The 18,425-nt window shown below is 28.3% G+C and overlaps 1 protein-coding gene across 4 annotated transcripts in view; it reads left to right on the top strand.

Moving 5' to 3' along the window:
- The window catches only part of cv-c (RhoGTPase activating protein), an 89,853-nt gene that overhangs the window by 12,953 nt on the left and 58,475 nt on the right, over positions 1–18,425 (top strand). For 2 of the 4 annotated variants that reach the window (XM_076406552.1, XM_076406550.1), the window contains exon 2: positions 14,250–14,329. The exons of the other annotated variants lie outside the window; for them this stretch is intronic. The gene's annotated coding sequence lies outside the window, so the exon portion shown is untranslated. The remainder of the gene's footprint in view (positions 1–14,249; positions 14,330–18,425) is intronic. 4 annotated transcript variants of the gene reach the window in all.

Here is an 18,425-nt window from a genome sequence, read left to right on the forward strand (position 1 = left end):
ATTTTCCGTTTAAATAATCGCTGGTTAATGAAAATTTCAAGGTTTATAAAGAATTTTAGGCTGAAACGAATAGTAGTATAATCATATTGTACACACTTAGTTTTAGGATACACACTGAAAAATGTATTTTCGAGAATTGAGTGGATTTCTGTTTATATAGAAATATATATATATATATATATATATATATATATATATATATATATATATATATATATATATTTCTATATATATATATATTTCTATATATATATATATATATATATATATATATATATATATTTCTATATATATATATATATATATATATATATATTTAAGGTCTCCTTTTACCAACTATGGGATTATCTGGACCTACAGTTTAACGTGGGCTCCGAACCACGGTCTTAGCATTAAAGCCTACCGACTGGTGAGTGACCAACTTTAGAACATCCCAGAAGACATCCGGTCTTACCGAGCCTGGCCACTGGCGTGACTGGGATCATTTATCCTTGATTTTACACTCTTGCCTAGAACATTCACAAATTTTAAACAATCACAAACATAAATTTACGACCATGCCCCAGCAGGATTCGACCCCCGGCTATCGCAACAGTAGGAGGACTATCCCATCACCTTTACCACTGCGCCACCAAGCCGGTTGTTTTTCGTTTCTTTTCACCAAAAATGCAAATATATTAAGAGTTTTATCTTTTTCTGTGAGGTAAACGTATTAACACTTTCCATATTAGTCATTTTCGAAATGTTATTGTATTTTCCATTGAAATAATAGTAGCTTAATCAAAATTACAGGGATTTAGTACGGTGGTACTATAATTTTTATACAACCATTAATTTTCAATTATACAATCAAAAGTCTATTTAAAAAAAGAGTGAATTTCTAGTAATATCACATCTTAAAAATTATAAGAAAAAATGTCAGCATTTAAATTGAACCCTAACATAGTAATTTATTCATTAAATTCAGCCAGAAGTCATACACATTCAGTTTCAGAAATAATATATTATGTATAATCAGCGATCTAAACAAAGTTTTAAAATATCTTATAGTTATTCGTGAGTACTTTTAGTTCTGACCCTGTATTATGTGATGTTTATCGTAATACAATCTTCCTATAGTATATTGTTACATTGTAAGTCACATTTTCATATATTTAACTTGTAAATGGACGAATCTTTTGTTAAGTAGTAAAAATATTAAAAAAACAACTTCTACATGGTCATCACCCGTTGATTTTCAATACACAAACGCGTTTAAACATTCCATAGCTAGATAACACGTAGTTTCGTTTAGTTATGTTGTATAAGGTAGTTTTAATAACTGGTAATTTTCTCTACTTATTGGGTTAATTATTCGTTTTATGGGTACATTAGATACAAACTGTCAGTTATTAGTCGCTGTCGGAGCTGCTAGTGGAAAAGCCAAACAATATTTCATAATTTTATTAGTAGTAAAAAAGTTATAATCATCGGAAAGAATTAGAACAAGCCATTTTGACGACACATTTTAGTCAGATGGTATGTAACAGCGATGAAAAAATTTGAACCACATGTGAATGTTAATATGGCTTTTAACAAATCTCCTGCTGTGTTTAGAAGTTAAAATTTACTGTCATTTTATACTAATTTTTATTATATATATGTCGTTAAATATTCAGAACTTGTTTTATGTGTCTTTATGGTGGTCCTGCAAGGATTAACTATTTATTGGTGCTTTTAATTGTTAACGTGCATAATAGACCTAGATAATCTCTATTTCGAATATTTTCACTAAATATTATATACTTCCTTTCGTCCTCTTCCTGTGTTACTGATTCCAAGTACTTCCAATTCCTGTACTTGCTTCAACTGAATCCCGTTGAGATTTACAATAGCAGGGGTCCTTCAATTGTCAATACTTCGATTTTTTCTTGAATTCTAACTTGAATGAATTCTCAAGTCATATGGCAGAACCAGTTATATCATGAATACTGCTTTATCTTATAAAAATAACACAAGGTATCTCAGATATAAAGTTCAGAAAAAGTCTCTCTGTCTGGAGGTTTTCACCACCTGTCTAAGGAATTGAAGCTTTACAATTCCTATTTTGGAACTACCAGATCTAACTGACCTAACTCCGTGTAACGTATGAGTTTAGATGATCAATCATCGAACTAAACTTTCTAAGTCCTGAAAATTGGAAGGTAGTTTGAAGTAATAAACGCAACCTGATCAGCAACCGCTTGCATTTTGTAAATTACAATTTAGGCATGTTATATTAATTAACTAATTTTTATATGCCTAAATATGGCGTTGTGTTTTTGTTTATTCTGTCAGATACGTTATTAAATAATAACAGCATGTTGCTCATTTTTCTGTTCTACAATTCAATCCGTTTTTGAGAAAGTTATAGTTAATAATAATACATCAAGCCATATATGGTAGATTGTTTGTGGAGGAACTCCCATAATTTTCCGAGATATAGTAGTTGCGATATTTGTCATGGTACTTATTAAAAGTCCGAGAATATAAATTAAGGTCATATTAACAGCTACGTTTATTTAGCAACGTACATATTAGGCTGACAAGAGAGTAATTTCAGTTTTGCGAATTTTCGATCTGTTTCTTTGTAAAATTGTGCAAGAAAGGGAAAAACAAGTTCAACTAAATAAATAATGTCCTAATATGGAAGTCATTGCATATCTAACAGTGATTATTTAGTTTCAGTGTATTTATCATCAGCTTGCAGTAATCAAAATGCAAAAAATTTGAAATATTCAATACCAAAAGGTATATAAAGACAGAAATAGAAAATATGTGGTACAGTGCAACATTCAGTATTCGTTAACACCTGTTATTCGGAATATTCCATTATTAGTGCTGTTTCCTTCAAAAAATATATATCAGTTTATATTTGATGTTTATATTTTTATAGTTTACTATCAAGTACTTGAGTGTTATCTTCTATCTTACTAAACATTTTCATGTCAGCTTGTTGCTCTGCAATGAAAATGAAAGTCGTTTTACATAATTTGTATAACAATTTAAGTTTATAGGTTGATTAATCGGGATTTTCTACACATTAACATAAGTTATTTGATATGAATTTGGTTTTTCGATATATATATATTCGAAGTAAAATATTAAATTAAGTTTAATATTCTAATAATTTTTTGCAAATGTTTTTACTGAATCATTATTATTTAATCGTTATTACTGAAATAATCGCAAGATAATGAACATCGCAAGGATTGTAAAGATTTTTGCGTTCAATCGATAGTATTTTTATAAAATCTTTAGTTTTTAAGATATACAATTAAAATATACAAAAAATGTATATTCTAAAAGTGAATGGATTGCTGTTTATGTCATGTATCTTTGTGCTGAATCAAATGGTAGTATAATAACTTTCATATGACTTAATTGTTAAGTTATACAACGAAATCTATATTAAAAAAAAAATTAGTCGATATCTGTTTGTCTCATATTTTAAAAATCATATATTTTAAGGCAGTTTAATATAGCTTTTCGCTTCTTTCACCTTAAAATATATATATTTCACTGGTTTTTTCTTTATACGGAAGGCAAACATTTTTTACACGTTTTCCATGTATATAGTCGTGAAAATTTGATTCCATTTTTTACCATTTTTAAGTTTTTAGATGTTATTTTCCTTCAAATAATCGCAGATTAATAAAAATGGTGAATTGAGTGGTAGTGTAATCATTTTTATACACGCTTTAGTTTTGAAGATATACAATGAAATATATATATTCAAAAAGTTGATACATTTTTGTATATGTCTCATATCTTAATGAGCTTAAGAACTCATATAGCTTAAGAACTATATATTTTAAAGCAGTTTAATATGGATTTTCATTTCTTTCATCCCAAAATACATATATTTTGAGAGATGTATCTTTATCTGAGAGGTAGATTTCTTAGCACTTTATAGAGTCGTAAAAATTTCAATGTTTTTGCTGTCACTTCCGATCAAATAATCGTAGGTAAATTTTAGGGTTTATAAAGAATTTTACACTGAATCGAATGATAGTATGCTACTTATAATCAAAATATAACTAGGATCCCTCGTATAATTTGTGTTTATATGTACCGTTGAAATAGTTCTCAAGCATTTTAGTGACCTCAGAACAAGCGTCCTTCATTCTATTAAATTTTAACGCCCAAATAGTGGTAAATAATTGTGTAAACCAATGAAGAATTTCCGTTTAATATAGTTTAAACAGATGCTGTCACTATTTAACTTTCACGAGAAAAACGGAAAAACTATCAACAGTTGTTTATAATAAAATATTAAAAATCGAGAAACAAAAATTATGACCTAATAGCTGGTCTCGAATCCAAGAAACTTGTTTAGTTCGTATTACGTAAGCGGGATATAATGAGGTTTCAACGATCTTTACTACATTTTTCTTAATATTGTTCTGATTAGAATTTTTCGAATTTCATTTCCATAAAGCGGTTATCTCCGTCTCGCTCTGTCGCGCTCACTTTTCTTCCATTCCACTGGGAAATATTTAAATTTCATGTCCGCTGCGTTATTTATAATATTCTTTGTCGTTAATGATCAATAAAAGTTATATCATTATATGTTATTTCATTAGTAAATCTTCGTTTTGTCTTTAAATAAATTAACAATGTATATAGATAAAAAAATGTCTTTTCGTGGAACAGTGATATTCTTTACAAACATTATTTCCGGAATACAAACCCATGTTGGTATTTCTTTTTGTCCGATTTATAGTGTTTACGGCGGAATTTACAGCGTTAGCATCCAAATATCAATATATTGGTAATTGATGGAAAAACCACCGATCTATTAGTGTTAGTAACATGTTATTCATTATGAGACATATCTATGAAATGAGACGTCATGTCGAATAATTTACAGAGTGAGCTATTTGTTCGGTTTCTTATTTTTTATTATTCATTATCTTATTTTATTACTTGTTAATAATAATATATCGTAGTTATTGGTGTACGTTTTATCTTTACCCGCGAGATAAAAAAAATATTGACAGTTTTTCCATGTTCCATTCCATATAGTCGTGAACATTTTTTGCTGTTATTTCCATTTAAATAGTGATCACAGGGATTATAAAGAATATATAATTTTACGTTGAATCGAATTATATTATAATAATTTTCATGCACTTTTTCGATTTCAAGATATGTATATATATATATATATATATATATATATATATATATATATATATATATATATATATATAAAAGTATATTTTCGAAAAATGATACACACATTTTTTACATATGTTTATGTCACACATCTCAAAAATTATAAATCTCAAAGCAATTTAACATGAATTTTCGTTTTTTTCACCCCAAAGTAGACATAATTTGAAAGTTTTATCTTTATCCGATATATGAAAAAAAATGTACACTTTTTCTATATATATAGTCGTGAAAATTTGCCATTTTGAAAATTTTTTGCTGAATCGAATATATATATATATATATATATATATATATATATATATATATATATAATATTTTTAATGTTATAAAATGAAGTATGTATTTTTTAAAAAATATTCATTTTTGTTATATACGATATCTTAAAAACTATAAATTCTGAAGCAATTTATCATGAATTTTCGTTTCTTTCTCCCCAAAATACATGTATTTTGAAAGTTTTATCTTTATCCGAGAGATAAAAACTGTTGACAATTTTTCCATATTTGAATAGTCGTGAAAATTTGTGATTTTTTAAATTATTTCCATTGATGGGTTTTCAATAAATTGCTATTCCATCAATAATCATAAGACTTTTACTTTCAATCAAATGGTATTATAATAATTTTCATACAACTGTTAGTTTTTAATATGTACAATGAAAAATGTATTTTCAACAAATCATATTATCACTGTATTATTTTTTTACTACTAGTTTGATTAAACAAATAATGGTCCTTAACATATATAAAAAACAATATCATGCTAAATAATACTACTACAAAAGTTAATTAAATGTCTGGACCATCCTGAATACATTTTCCGTTCATTGACATGAAATTCCGAATCCGAATGAAATCAATTAAATTAAGAATAACAATAAATTTCCACCCTTTTCTCGAAACACTCTGTGACTTATTTATTCATTATTCACCTATAGATTCATTTGATCGAAAGTTTCTAAATATTTAGAGAAACAACTACCTGCTGACCAATAACAGCATTGGTCAAGTGTCCAGCCTTTTATAACCGAAGGGTATAGTCGTGAGGACATAAAAGATTGAACCTTTTAGAATGTTTTCGGCCTACCAAAGAAGTTTATTTTCGTTGCGTTTTAAAAATTCTGTCTTACTGTTTGAAAGAAGAACGTGTTGTTCTACTGAATAATTTATTCAGAAATGTTCTTCTTTAAATATATGGAGATACAGTGATTTGTTTTTTTTTTAAGAAACGGTTAATAAGAACCTTTTATTTGGGACATCACAATGGGACTCTTTTAACCATAATGATGACCACCCCCATTTATAATAAGGGTAGAGTTGGAGTTCTTGGAATCTACCTGTTACCACAGAGCTACTAATGCCTGTAGGTTTTAACTGAGCACGTGAGATCATTTATAATATTTTGACATATTGATGTAAACTGTTAAAATACAATTATTATCAAAATATACTCAATTTTAAGGAAGTCAGTTTCACCATTAAATGCTGTGACATCAGAAAAAATATTCTTTAGTATTTTTTGAAAGAAATATCAAGTTAAATTAAAATCGAAGTATACAAAATAATTTAGACGTACCTTAACTTTTTGGTACCTTGCGAGATGTGAATATTGTCAAAAAGAGATAAAAGTAAGCTATAAGCAACAGAAATAGAATAAAAATAAAGAAAAATAAAAAGAATAAAAAGTATTGATACTTTTTTTTTTCGTCCAAAAAATATCGATATTTTCTTAAATGTTTTAAAATTGTCTATTTTTGAAAAAAATCGACTGGGTCAAAAAATGGGTCAACACAAATATCGATATATCAAAGTTATTTTTTTATTATATTTATTATTATATTATTTTATTATATTTATTATTATAATATAATCAAGAATATTAAATTAAATAAATAAATGTATATATATATATATATATATATATATATATATATGTATATATATATATATATATATATATATATATATATATAAATATATATGTATATATATATATATATATATATACACACATATATATATATATATATATATATATATATATATATATATATATATACATTTATTTATTTTTTATTTATAATCGATAATCAAATGGACAATAATTATCAGAACAGATTTTCAGAATTTTGAGATATAAGGCCCCTATTGAAAATAACTCTTTAAACAGTACGGATATTAAGAAAATGATTATAAACTGTATAAACTGGTTTTTATTTAACAATATTCGCAATAAATAGGTTTAAGATGATTTAAGAAGATTTCTGGTTTAAATCAAGCGGTTTTCATATTAATTCTAATTAACATATTTGTATGTTAATTAAGCCGATATAAAGTTATATTAGATAGCAATTGTCGCAAAGAGTTCCAACTTCGTTGTTTTGTTTTACTATATTAATCAATTCCTATAGGTAGGTGAAGTGAATTTTGAACTGTGCAGCTTTTCCTGGTAATACATCGTTTTTGTTGAAACGACTAGAAATATATTTTAAATACGCAACACTTCGTTTAATATTCAAATCTCCTCACCGCCATCTTTGTATCTAATTATCTCATAAATTTATTTTGCAAATGTCGGCAAGATGACATCAACTACTACCTATTATCACTTGGTAGTTCGACAACTTTAGGATAAATTACTATCATTAATCGTAGACATTCCTCAATATTAATATTTAAATTTATCCCCTTTTCTGTATTATATGTTTCAAGTGTTTCCTATTTTGGATATCTATTAAATTTTACTGTATAGTGTCAATAAATAAAACACGTTATTAACTTTATATTATTTCTGTATGGTGATTTCCACAGATTATCTATTTATTTATGATTCTTAACGATGAACGTATACATTCTCCATTCATTAGTTAACATATAACTTTGCAAATACGTTCATTGTATCTGAAAAATATTTCTCAACAGATGTTCCATTCACGCTACGAAATAACCGACAGCTTCGTATAAAATTAATTGAAATTTACTCAATATTTTTTCTAGGATGATGAATTCATATTGAACTATTTACCATTGATATCTTATACTATATTACACTCCTATTTTACTAATCAATTTAAAGAAAAATGTTCTTGAAAATCGTCTAGTGTTACTGAAAATTCCATCAAAGTTCCGAAATAATAAATTAGAAACTAAAATCCATTAAAACAATATCATTATAATCCTATCCCATGTGCCGTACTCAACTGAAAACATGAATCCAACTTTTAAGTCAATTCTAATTAACAAGGCTTGAATTAATTATTTTTAGAATGTCCTATAAAATTCATTAACAATATTGTTTGAGTAACATACTCATTATATTATCATATTCATACTGTACGAATAAGACTTGTATGTTGTTTAAAAAAAAACCTTTTTCATTCACATTAAAAAACATCTTACACAAGGGGGTTCTGTACAAGAGAAGTTAAAAAAAGTTCAAGTGGGCCCACACAAGCTCAAGGAACATATTAAGGAACCTTTTATTAACGCTCCTAAATCCTCTATAAACCAGCTAATAATTATTAAACTGACAAATATCGTATTTCAATATTTTATTAAACTTTGGTATTACCAGTTGATAGGTTATAAAAATGAATGTATTTATAACAATACAAAATCACGCACAACAGATAGTTATTACAACATAATCTATTTGGTGGTATTATTAATTGAAAATTATATAAAGGCCATAGATCGCTGGTAACCTTCAGATATCATAATTTCGTAAACATTTCATTTTCGATAAAGGGTATAGAAAATTGCGGTCCATACATACGAAAACTATAATTATAAAATATTTCCTTCCTCCACGATATTAGAATGTGTTTTCTATCGTGTCGGTTTTAATTTGACGTCACAATTTCGATTTTTTTTTAGTCAAGGATGTGTATTTATAAAAATAAATAATCCTAAATAAAATGGTTATTTAGATATGGTTCTTGGCACCTTTATCATTATATTTTTCGACCGGTGAAGATCCACCCACGTGTTCAATGAATCAGTGTTCGAAAAAATATTACAATCTGCCAAAAAAATGAACTCGTATAGGATACAGTTCTAATTTAAAAAAGATATTGTTCCTTATTATCTTCAATTAAAAAACGGTTTTATATATGGAATATGGGAATCAAATTGTGAATGTGTGATGTGGTAATACAGACAAAAAATTAGTTACATCTCTGGTATTAACAATACAAGTGTTTAAACCAAAGTTATAATAATTATTTTATTGTAAAGTAATAAAAAATAAGTTAAATAAATCATAACTAAATAAAATAAACTTTAACATAAAACGACAAATTCTTAGTGATATTTAATCTACACTAATGCATCAATGGATTTTATTTATTTATAGTTTCTCTAAATGTATATTCTTGTTTCAGTTAAAAAGCCGACTTTTATTGGTCCCTTTTAAAACCTTCCAAATGGGCTTTTATTTTGTAGTGTAACTTAATTCCTAGAAGTCTAAAAGAGACCCACATATATTATCATCCCTTCAATGGCATGTTATGGTCGAGAACACCAAAAATGCATTTTACTAGTTGGCTGTTACAAGAGATTTTTAAAATAACCAAGAAAATAATATAATTTTAATATACTAGATGGTTTTCTACCTTCGTTAAGATTGGTTATGATTTTTTGCATGTTTTTTTTATGTTTGCTTTACGAGCGTTAGCAGTGTCAGTTATTTTTATGATCCTTAATTTATATATTCACCTGTTTTTTTCAACGGATGACTCAGCAGTTAATAAATACATGCTTTTTTTCTTGGTCGAATTTAATCATCTAATCTACTTTTACAGGAAACAGTGAATTTGGTTTGCAAATTGCCATACACTAACAAGAAATTTCCACTCGACGCTATACGAGACCTTTTTTTCGAATACGTTGTTTCTAGCCGAAACGTTACCAAAACTCTATTCAAATTAATATTAATAATTAGTTGTTTATAAAAATATATTCGTTTCATTTTAAGATATGACGAAATATATTTTGTGTATAATTGTGCAACCGTTGGAACTTTGACTTTTTCGAAATAGGAACTGGTTGTTAAATACGGAAATTACAACAAAAAAAAACAACATAATTCGTATTAGGTGCTTGCCTGTATTTTGTTCGGCAATATCTTTGGGTAAAATATTATAAATATATGTAAAACATCAATGTTTAAATAAAACAGCTATTAAATTCGATAGTTTTGACGTATGACTAAAATTCACAGTTGACATTATTCAATACAGGGCCGGCTTGATTGGCGCAGTGGTAAAGGCGACAGGACGGTCTTCCTGCTGTTGCTAATTTTGTAATGTTTAACAAATATCTTCCGGTCTTACCCAGTCTGGTTACTACATGCTCCTTGTCGGATTTTGCAGTATTGCCTAAGGACAATCACAAATATCAAATATCACAAACATAAATTTACGACCATACCGCAGCAGGATTTGAACCCACAACTATCGCAACAGTAGGAGGACCGTCCTGTTGCCTTTACCATTGCACCAACCAAGCCGGCATATTTATTTATATGATTTTAATAAAATAGCGTTAAGTTGCTTTTCCTATGCAAGGTTATGGAGTGCTGTTTAAGAACTCCCTCAACCCTCAACCTCAACTCCAACAACAATACATGCTTTTGGATCGAGAATATATAAACGGTAACGCTATGACATATGTGAGAACATGAATAAAACCATACATGATAATAATTGAGTTCTACCTCCACCCGCCTTATCCATCAAACAATGCCCTTTTTGATTTTTTGCTTTAACAGGCATATCAAGGAAAATATATCTTGAGGTTTGTCGTCTTTGTGTAAAATTCCATTATCCGTTGGAAATATTGCCTCCAATAAATAAGCGACAGTCAATGGTCGTGCTTTTTTTTGCTTATAGAGCCATCTTAATAATGCATTAATATTAATAAGAAACTTTGAACTCGCGACTATCGCAACAGTAGGTGGACCGTCCTGTCACTTTTACTGCTGCTCCAACCAATTCCTAATATTAACTGGTTACTGGAAATAAGAAAGAAATTAAGTCTGAATACAGCAAAATACATTGTTTACGTAAAAAAACTCAGTTCTTTTGTTAAATTCACATAGGCTACTACTGTCTAATAATAGCGAGCCTTGACAATACAAAATGGTAATACATCAATTCACGCTAGCAAATATTTTATGCGGATGACAGAATTGTTAGTTTGACAGCAAAGAGAAAAAATACTGATGGTGTTATATAATCCATAAGAACTCTTAATAAAAATTTTAAATAAAAAAATTTTTTGATGAGTTTTCACAGTTATAAGCAATCAGAAACCATGTCTCCAGCAGGATTCGAACCGCGCGACTCTCACAGCAATATGACCACTGCAGCTATAAACCCGACTGAAAAAAAGAGAGTAACACTGTTTTTATGAAATATTCATGGAAAAATACTATGCTAATACTATATCAAATTTAAAATATTAATTAATACGTTAATAAATACAGATTTTTACTAATTTTAGGCTAAATAAATACTGGCTGACATTTAGCTGTATTTTTAAAAAAATTAACCAAGAATAGTATAATTTTCCTGGTAATAATGGTTGTGTCGTTTTATGAAAATCGTAGGAGGCGAATAACATTGACGTTTAAAAATCTAAGAAGCATTTTGTTGAATTTATTAAGGAAGTATAATATTTAGATTGCAGTTGAACGAGACGGAGGCATAGAGACGTAATGTTCTAATGAAGTAATTGCGTGTAGATTGTTTTTATGTTGGTGTAGTTCAAATTAATAATGAATATGTTTTGTGTTGAGTTCTCACAATACTGTTTAATATTTATCGCTTTTTACCATCGGTGTTAGCTGTAAGCAAAAATTACGTCACTAATGTACTCATTATCTAAAGTTCATTCATAAATCGCTAACTAGCTGCCTACACTAGTGGCGAAACCTATATTTCACAGATCGTATTCTCTGTTTTACCGACTATCGACTGTTACGAACAAAAGCAACGGACCGAATTTCTGTTGGGACATACGAATAAGTCATTTACATACAAAATCAACATTATAATAATTTATAATTCAAAATCTGTAAAGGTTCCACCACCAACTACATAAATAACATTTGTTTGCGATCTACCAATATAATAATGAGGTATGGTATTGTTATTATGTGGTCGTTTCTTGGGACTTACTGTTATTTTCGTATTTGATAATAGATACATTGCTGTTTTTGTACCATTCATTCATTTAGCTGCAGATTATATGCACAAAGACCTACCGCATTTGAAACGTAGGTGGCTTTGAATACGGTGATGTAATCAATAATTTTACTGTCACAAAGACGTTAATATGTTAAAATAGATCATCGTTACTCCAATCATTTTTTTTTTCACTAGTTTAATTTTTTATTTTTTGAGTCGATTACGTTAAAACACGGAGATAGAGACTCAGCAGTCAGTGAAGTGAATAAGATATTCGTCAGTATAATTATCAATATTTGTCATTTATTTGGAAATAGAAATTCATTACTTTTGTGCGCCATATTTGTACTTTCAGATCTGTCATATATTTTATAGAATTTTGTGAATCATCAGCACGTTATTAATCATCATTGACGTTTTAGATATGATTTAATAAATTTTGTGGGTTTTCAAAAATAAGGCCCCCATTATTTAAATTTAAATTCTTGTCCCAACAACTTTTTCGATAAGTAAACAAAATTCTTGAATATCAATTACCATTGAGTTTAGTCATTTGTTTTTTAGTCTGCTTTGATCAAGATTGCTTCAATATTAAGCCAGTTATAAGAATAATAAACATATTTGTATCAATGTTTATCGTTTTCATTTCAGATGTCTAGATTATTTCACTTATAACCAATATGTTGTTTTTTTACCAATGGGACAGTGAAGCCAGATATTTATCATTTTTGCAATCATTTTCAAACGCAATTTGTAATTTCAAATCCCATATACACAGCATGATAAAAAACAACCTTTTGCATTATATATATATATATATATATATATATATATATATATATATATATATATATGTGTGTGTGTGTGTGTGTGTGTGTGTGTGTGTTTTTTCTTTAAATTAAACATGGATTGATTGATTATTTGAAAGGTGAGACTCTCCATCAACATATTTTTATACAATCACGTCATCAAAAATGAACAATGACCCACACTCTCTCGCAAATTTTATTAGTCGTAGCCTGCAGCCATAGTGTTTTTTTTTTCTGTTATATAAAAGATTTCAATGAACACCTGTTGATATATTGCGCTGGATCAAGCACGCCCCAATAAAAACCAGTCAATTATATTCATCATGTATTAGTTCTAAGTATTTTTGTTGCAAATTGTTGTTTTTTTTGACTAAATCATGATTCACATCAAATGACCAAACAGTGATTGTGTATTTGCGTCACATATATATGACTGTAGATGACTGTGAATTAATTTGTAGGGATTTTTTTGTTCTATTCATACATCTATTACATTATTATTTTGTCATCATCTTGTTTCATTTTTTTTTTGGTTCCTAACAGCACTTGGTGAATTTTAGCAACACTGTTTTTTATTTAATAATAATGAAAAAAATAGAACCTTATGACTTTTTTATATTTTCACACGATATGGATAAGTAACGCCACCTATTGTAAATCTTTCAAAATTAATTTACAGTTCGAATATATACCTATTCTCTACCGTGTAATTATTATAAAAACTCGAAATTTGTTTACTATATATAGAAATCGTTAATAAATATAATAGTTACTTCGATATTTCTTTCGAATAATAAAAACGAACCACTGCTGATTATTCTTGAGGCTCTTTACTAATGAACCGATCTTTAACCACAAAGGAATTATCAATCTTTATAACTATATCCTGATGAATTCTTCGAATACCGTTAAGATAACTAACAATACGATACTTTTATATGTTTAATAAATGGGGTTTTAGACTTTGATTTTCTTTTATTGTTGAGTAATTACGAACATATTGCCAGTACTGCCAGTAATGTTTATCGTTTTTTTCTCTCTCTTTGTTTCAGCACCATTTCTTGAAGAGGAGCTACAAAACATGCATTCATTCACCACAAAACGACTAGTTAGCGTTTGTAATTGAATTTAAGTGAGTATGATACTGTTGCAGTGCAATGACAAACACGTTTTTGTTTATTATTAGAGAATTGTATCGTTTATTGTTTATTTTTTCCTCAATGAATGTTATCAGTAACAGTATTAAAATCAAACCAATATTTGATCAACGAGTAATTTATAATAACTTAAAATTATCTAAGATTAAGAGACGTGTTTAGATCTTTATTATTATATTTATTTTTAAAGTTTCGCGTATTCAAATTTTCTCATTGAGTTAACATTACCGAGATGCTGAATTGCATTACTGATATATCGATTTCGATATTAAAAAAAATATATCGATATCGACTTTTTTAAAATATCGATATATTGATATATCCGAGAAAAAAAATATCGACATTTTTTTACAATGTATACTGATGTTGTTATTAAAGTCTTATAATTAAATATGAAACACTAACCTTTAAAGTTAAAAACCAATTTAAAAACTTTATTAAAAACTTAAAAATTAAATGTTTTTTATATTGTTTAAGAATCATATACTTAATTTTTTTGAAAAAATATCGATATATCTAGTTTCTACTATATTCTAAAAAATCTATATGTGAAAGTATAAAATTAAAGTGTGAGCCATTTAATTTGATAGACATGTATTGCGATTGAAGGTAATATGAGTAATATGAAATTGTTGTAACATAATACGCAAATAATCTCGTGTCTTCTATGGAAAGTAATCGTTGACATATCGATATAAACCTTTACAGGCATGGTATAATGTTAATAGATGAAAAAAAATTATTTTTATGTTGACTGTAAATTACAACCCAGATTTTTTAATGTATAAAACGTTGCCGTATCAATAAATGACTTAGAGTACAGTTGCGGCCATATATGGTTTGCAGAATTTTCCTCGTACAAAGAAAAAAATAGATGTGTGTCGACGGACAATCGGTTACTAAAACCATTTAATAGGAAAAAGAAATCATTTATGGCTTTCGCTCTTGACAAAACTTTCTATGACTAAAAACAGATAATACAGTTTCTTATTAATATTAATGCATTATTTAGATGGCTCTACAAGCAAAAAAAGCACTACCATTGACTGCCGCTTATTTATTGGACGCAATATTTCCAACGGATAATGGAATTTTACATAAAGACGACAACCCGCAAGATATATTTTCCTTGATTTCAATGCCCTAACGAATTCACCATAAAAAACAATACGATCTTGCCTGTCTCTCTCTCAGTGCTTATCATTACCTATGCATACCGTTGGTCTCTCGAATATCAGACAGAAAATTTACCTGCCTTTCCATATTCTTGTTCCGTTCGCAACATCGAGCTATATAAACTGTCGTTTTTATAAAAGAAAAGTGATGTTCTACTAGCATTATCAAAGATTTTCAGATATTTTTTTATAAACACTAGAACATGTAGCATTGCTAAGGCCAAGCAAAAAATCAGAAAGGGCATTGTTTGGTGGATAATGCGGGTAGAGGTAGAACTCAATTATTATCATGTATGCTTTGATATATGTTCTCACATATGACATAGCGTTACCGTTTATATATTCTCGGTCCAAAAGGTTCCAAATGTTTCCTTTGTTCTTGAGACGTTAAGAGAGTTCTTAAGCAGCACTCAATGACCTTACACAAGAAAAACAACTTAACGCTATTTTACTAAAATCATATAAATAAATATTCCGGCGTGGTTGGCGCAGTGGTAAAGGTAACAGGACGGTCCTCCTACTGTTGCGATAGTTGCGGGTACAAATCATGTTGGGGCATGGTCGTAAATTTATGTTTATGATTGTCGTAGGTAAGAGTGTAAAATCCGACAAGGACTATGATCCCAGTCACGCCAGTAACCAAGCTGGGTAAGACCAAGTGTCTTCTGGGATGATTTCTAAATTGGTCACTTGCCAGTCGGTGGGCTTAATGCTAAGGATCGTGGTTCGGAGCCCACGTTAAACTGTAGGTCCAGTCCAGATAAACCGTCGTTGGTAAAAAGAAGACTTTAAAAATATAAAAAAATAAATAAATGCTATACCTCATGTATAAAATATTTTATATTAAAGAAATATACGTTTTCAATTTATTCTATCTATTGAAGTACTGCTATCGATAGGTGTTTCGTTTGCATAAATTAATATCTAAATATTGTATATTACGTATATGTATCCAATATGTAAATATATTGGGAATTTTGCGAATATCTATGACGTGATCTTCTATCTCACTCCATTTTATTATTATGCTACGTATAGAGTTTTTAAATGGCATACCTGAATATTATTTCGGCTATAATAGATGTTAATTTAAGACTATTAATGATTTTTATTTAAATACCACCGATAACTGTTATTTTCAACATGTTAAAATATCAAAAACATAATTCACCGTACATAAATTATTCTCTTAATGGTTGTCTAATAGATTTGACCGATACAGCTAAATAACAGTTCGATAGTTTCTATTTTTTATTCGTTCGCCAATCTTTTTGGCATCCTCAAGTTGCATTACTAAAAATAAATTATTCAAATTATATTTTTCGATGAGTCTATATATATATATATATATATATATATATATATATATATATATATATATATATATATATATATATATATATGTATAAAACGTTTAAAACTCATATATAGGCTCGAATTCTGAATAAACCTTTACTTCGAAAACCAACAAATGTAAATAAAGATGGTTGGGCGATAAGCTATTAAACACTTAACACTAGACAGGAAGTAATTTTCGGGATACATAAGTTAAAGTAGTTTTCAGTGATAAAATTTTAACTATCTCTATGGTTATATGCAGCTAAGAATAATATTTTCACTGATAATTCTATCTGAAATGGAATATTACTTACTTGTATGAATGGATAAACAATTCTTATGATTGGCCGTATTGCTTTTTATAGTAAACGTTTCACAATTACATTTTCAACATTCTTATGTAATATAATTAACATTATACTTTTCCATTATATGTAGACAATACAAATCCTTCATTGCTATAGCCATAAAATTTGTTTTATGAGTCACAAGATTAGTTTACACTGTCCTGCTACTATAAATATTTACAATATTTAAAGAAAAACAAATATAAAGGGTGTTTTCCTAGAATCATTTCATTTTGATTTAAATAAAAACGTTTAAAAATTAAATTTGAAGACAAAGTATTGCTTTTATTATTTGTTTTTTTTTAAATATATTTTAAAGTCTCCTTTTACCAACTATGGGTTTATCTGGACTGGACCTACAGTTTAACGTGGGCTCCGAACCACGATCCTCAGCATTAAGCCTACCGACTGGCGAGTGAACAACTTTAGAAATCATCCCAGAAGACATCCGGTCTTACCCAGCCTGGTTACTGGCGTGACTGTGATCATTTTCCTTATCGGATTTTACACTCTTGGACAATCACAAATTTTAAACAATCATAAACATAAATTTACGACCGAGTAGGAGGACCGTCCTATCGCCTTACCACTGCGCCACCAAGCCGGCTTTTATAATTTGTGTTTATCATTTTTTTTATTAGTGAAAATATACAAAATAAAATATAAAGCTAAATAAATCTCTTGAAATAAGCAAACCCCTGTGTATAAATCAACCTTTTAAAGTCTTATAACGAAAATTAATTCAGTTACAGTAAAATTTCTGAAATAAATGTTGTTCTTCTGCAGATATCAAATCTATATTTAATAATATCCCCATATCGCACGTGCCAAGAAAACATATAGTAGAGTACTTCGATAACAAAAAATGCAGCAGAAAAATATATCATAAAATTGTGAAGAGTATTGGTTTTAAACATTTTAAAACGTCAGAATTTCCGCAACAATTTGTTAAAATAATTAAATGACAGTTATGAACCCTGTGCAAGAACTTCGATCAAAAACATCCTACACAAAAACACTTCGTCTTGGTTAGTTTTACATAACTACAGTAATTATTTAAATTATATTAGTTCTTCCTCCACTTTCTAGTTTTCTAGTTATTAATAATTACTTAATATAAAGCCGAAATTTAGGAATTATCATGTCAATGACCAACAAAATGGACGAACCAAAGCCGTGAGCAAGGAAAAACATCCACAAAAATCTGTAAG

The sequence above is a fragment of the Rhynchophorus ferrugineus genome, unplaced genomic scaffold (assembly GCF_030347505.1).
Source record: "Rhynchophorus ferrugineus isolate W39M unplaced genomic scaffold, kcgeb_rfMv2 rfM5, whole genome shotgun sequence".
Lineage (NCBI taxonomy): Eukaryota > Metazoa > Arthropoda > Insecta > Coleoptera > Curculionidae > Rhynchophorus > Rhynchophorus ferrugineus.